This window comes from Pinus tabuliformis, chromosome 6 (assembly GCF_031772625.1).
Source record: "Pinus tabuliformis cultivar Carrire ecotype Pingquan chromosome 6, CPIR1, whole genome shotgun sequence".
In the NCBI taxonomy this organism is placed as follows: Eukaryota; Viridiplantae; Streptophyta; class Pinopsida; order Pinales; family Pinaceae; genus Pinus; species Pinus tabuliformis.
In genome coordinates, this window is record NC_142292.1 from 947708479 (window position 1) to 947713368 (window position 4890).

The 4890-nt window shown below is 34.4% G+C and overlaps 1 pseudogene; it reads left to right on the forward strand.

Annotated features, from left to right (window-relative positions):
* The first annotated feature begins 401 nt into the window (after positions 1-401).
* On the forward strand, positions 402-1123 carry LOC149262084 (DUF21 domain-containing protein At4g14240 pseudogene; annotated as a pseudogene).
* Positions 1124-4890: the final 3767 nt, after the last annotated feature.

Below are 4890 nucleotides of genomic sequence, written 5' to 3' on the forward strand. Positions count from 1 at the left end.
ATGCGGAATTCTAGATCCTCCTTCTTCCTCTATAAATTTGTATTTTCCCATGCCTAAGAAATGCAAGCTAAGGCCAAGGCCTATGTGTAATAGGAATATGTGGTTCTCCATCGTAGTTTTTTCTCTCCTTAATGAATTCTGCCTCTTCCTGTTATCTCTTGTTGTGTCTGTGATTAGTTTTATTCTCTGTTGTGCTTCTTTGATCTCAACATGCTATTCTAATAGAATTGCAATCACTTTAGAAAAAAAATATGATATTAGATGGCGCGCAGTTCAAGTACTATCAGTAGTGCTGAGAATGAATGATGAAGGTGATTCAGGTTCTGGAATGTGAGAAACTGATGCCATCTTATTAGTGGTAAAAAAACAGCATCAACTTCTTGAGGCACTGCTCCTATGTAATGTCGTGGCAATGGAGGCTTTTCTTGTCTATGGAAAAGATCTCCAACACTGTAGTTGCTCTGATTTTTTCAGTGATTTTTGTCCTCTCTTTTGGGGAGGTTATTCCACAAGCGATATGTTCACAACACAGAATTTCCATTAGTGCAATTTCTTTTTTTTAGCTTGTGCACATCCTTATACTTATTTGTTACCCTATTGCGTATCCAATATTGAAGATCCTTCATTGCATACTTCGACACAATGATTCTACCTTATTAATGTGTGCACAATTGAAGTCTCTTGTTTCAATTCATGGACAAGAGAAAGGTAAAGGAGGGGAACTCTCACATGACGAAACGACTATTATAAGTGGAGCACTTAATCTCACTGAGAAAAATGATGAGGAAGCTACGTCACCCATTAAGTCAACCTTTTCTTTGGATCCAGATTCAAAGTTAGAGTGGGAAGCAATGGGAAATATTTTGGTATGAGGCCAGACTCGTATTCTTGTATATTCAGAAAGTCCCGAGAACTTCTCTTGGAAAAATGCCTTTATAACAATTTATCCAGAATAGAGACCCCTGCGAATGTTGTTTTAATAAGGAGAATGCCGAGGGTAGCATAAGACATGCCTATATATATTATTCTCAATGAATTTCAGAAGGGAAGAAGTCATATGGTCATTGCTATGAAAACAAAGGGAAAAGAAAAACTACTTCCATGTAGCAATGAAGCAGAGTGATCTTACGAAATAGAGAAATCAAACTTTTAGTATGATACGACATATAATTCGACTCGAACTATACATGTTGAACTTGAGAAGGGTGTGAATGGAAAGGACTGATCTATGGTGATGATTGTGGTATTGTCAAATTCGTTTCAACAGAAGTAAAGGAATTTTTTCTCAGCTGGTAATCAAAGAAACTCCAGAGGAAAGTACATCGCTGCTTGTCTCTATGATCTCTGGATTGTATCTATCAATTTTGGTCCATCTCTAAGAGATACACACCATCATTCTGTGATCAAGAACATTCTTTACAAAATATCAATGACCGGTTTAAACCTGAAGATATATGTTCTAGCAGGTCCGCTAAGAAAATCAATAGTTCATAACACTCTTTCTCTAATCCAATGCAATCTCGGTGGATCAAGATGCTTAAGTTTAACCCAAAATGTGGTCTCTCAAGATAGTATTTCTAAACTACCCACTAAGAAATCAATGGTCAATATTCAACCCGACATCACTCCTTTGATGTTCCAGAAACTACTATGGGTGGTCCCGGGGTGGAAAGTGGTTTTACATAGGGCCCACACTAACTTCATTTCGATTTCTGAGGTCCAAATATTTAAACATGGGTATCACAAATATTTTTAGGTGTCAGAGTTTTGTTTTAAAGGACATTGTATATATATATATATATATATATATATATATTATTGGTAAATATTTTTAAAAGAGAGGGAAGTTTAATAACTGTGCCCAAAATCAGTTCGTTGAACCGATTAAGACAATTAGTCAGTGAGGTTGGGAGGAGGAATAAAAGTGGAAAATCAAGATATTGTAAAGGTTCGGCGTTTGCAAAATCATGAGACTATGTAATGTAATCTCTCAAGATGCTATTTCATCAATATCTTTCAAAAGGATTCAAATTTCTACCAAACTTCTATGGGAAAAATGATAATGTTCTAATTGAATAACATGTCTTGCAGTTTGAATATTTTCTGGACGGATTTGAAATTATTCATGAAGATGTGGTTGTAAGGTTGTTTTGTCATTCATTAAAGCATGATTCTCAATAATGGTTCCAACATTTAAGGCAATTTATATTAGCTTGTGGTTGGGTTTTCAATAGATTTTTCTTAGATATTGGGGACAACACAGGTCACATGATCAATGCCTCTTGGAATTATATACTATACAGAGGTAGAATAGTGAATCAATCATCGAGTTTAATAAGAGGTTTTAGAGAATTTATTTCAACATGTCAAAAGAAATCCGACCTCCTGAACTTGCTACTATGGTGTATTATTCAAAGGATCATCCTATTGACTTGGCCTTTTATCTCAAGGAGAGGAGGCCTTGTACATTTGAGCATATTTTTCTTTATGCACAGGAAATTGAAGATAATCTATGGGATTGTGGAAAATTTTCTTATCATATAGAAAGAAAAAGTATTGTTGAAGACAAGAGGGTCTACCAAGAAAACAATGGAAATGCTTTGCAGGAAAATGTCGGTTTAGAGATAGCGAGGGGTTTTGAAAAGATGACAAAGGATACCCATGTTGTTAAAACATAAGGATTTAAGCATTCTGAAAATTTTAATCAGCAACTTGTTGCAAAAAATGAAAATCACTTTGAAATCCTGGAAGGTTGTTATAACCTTCACGACTTTAGTAATTTTGTGAATGAAGGAGGAACTAGTACAGTGTCTCAAGCATTGTTGCAGGAGGAATTTTTTTGTTGTTGTGAAGAGACGGAAATGCATGAAAAACATTAGCATTATAGGAAACAAACTTTGGATTCCTCTTTTCAGCCTAAATGGTTGTCAGCAGAAAATAGAAATCATATTTTTGACATTCAAACCTTACAAGTGGAGTTTGCGCAAATGCCAACACAAACAAAAAAATTCCTTTGAAGATCCCGTGGTAGACGTCATGGAATATTATTTTTATGAGTTTTTAAAAAATGCAGATTTCAACATATTGGTAGTTTCCAACTATAAATATGTTTTTTTTGACAAAGTTTTTATGGCTTGGGACAAGTTTATTTTGGGTTTCATTAGTCATCCATGCAAAAATAATCATTTCGTTTACAATTTTACTCTTGTGGTTGCTTTGGAAATTTGCATATACCTGAGCAACTAGACAGTGTAAATAAATAAGCTCAACAATTGAGCATTTCTTTTTTAGTCTGCAAAATTCCAATAATTTTAATTTTGGTTTATAGTTTTCAATAAAGAGCAATAATCTCGGAAATAAATCTACTGGGAGATTTCAATTTTCATGGAGAAGTTTTGGTTTGACTCCATGCCCAACCAGAGACCACTGGTCTATGGTTTTCAACTCTTTACAGGGAAAGCATTGTCCCCAGTAGGAGCTAGGATGTTGTAGCTTAATTCGGCTCAGTAAAGGTATCAAAGATTGGTCAACCAAATATTTTAACTAAAAGAAATTCGAGGGTTTTCCTATTGAAAATCTCAGAGCATAGTTGGTTACTCCTTTCTCGTGACTTTTTTTATATTCTATTTTTTAAGAAAAAATTAAGTGGTGCAAAGTATTAATTTCAGGCCAAAAAATAACTTTTATAACTAATATTGGCGTCCTCAATTTCCTATACATATAAATATCCAACACTTATGCAAAATATCAGACGGAAGTTTCACAAATTGTTTTGGCACAACACGTTGATAAGTAATGCAAAAATCCTATATATAAAATAGAAAAAATGGTTCAATTGAATACGTGTGGGATAGAGGGTTGGCGCAAAGTATACTTCTCAATGTCATAACAAGAAAATTTTTAAGCACTAGACCAAACCCATACGAAATGTTGTCTAAAGAGCACAGTGAAAGGGCGATTTAAAATCTAACACTAATCTCAAAGTTTTTTTTCCATGCTACATTATTATCGGAATCCAGTAAATAACGAGAAAACTTAACAAATTACAAATCTCATTGTAAGGTTGACATATAAAGAATTTGGAGGATCCCACGATGCCTTTATTCAACGTGTTAATATATAATATCTTCCTCCAACAATATAAGCACGAGAAAATTTCCAAAGTGAATATAATTGCGGCAACAGAGAAGGGACCAAGGGAAAAGCCCATTCTAAGCTCCAAAAGCTTTCACAACTGTCCAAGAGTTAGACACCACCAAACCAATTCTCCTTCTTATCGCCAAATGAAAAAAAAATGTAGAGAACATATAAATGATGTCATATATTGGCATTCAGTGCAAATCAGCCTAGTGATTTTGATTCAGCTATTACTTTAAAGGATATTTCCATTTTTGAATCTGCCTAGATTGGTGATGATACAAAACTCTTCTATGAGAGCTTACCATATTTTAGGGAAATTGTTCCTACGGTGTTATTAGAAGAAGCGGAAACAAAGACTAGTGAGAAATCACATAAATTTCCCAAATAACAACACGAGCTATCATTTGAGCTAGAGAAAGATGCCTCGTCTGTCTCAGAAATTGCAAATGGATTTATTACATTCAGTCGCAGTTTTGAACTAGCATCCTTTTTGTTGCGGTCCATTTTGCAATATTTCACATTTGTTTCTCCACCATGTGAATGACTTCTCCAACTTCATAATTCCATCTCTATGATGGAAAAATAATCTTTTCGTTGATTGGATGTTGTATGGGCATCTTATTGTTTTTTGCATCTAGAGCCCAAAGTATTTTATGAACTTTGGGATTGGTGTCTGTTCTTAGAGTTGCTTCAATGGCCTTGCTATTCTAATAGGATTTCAATCACTTTAGAAACAATTTATGCTATTAG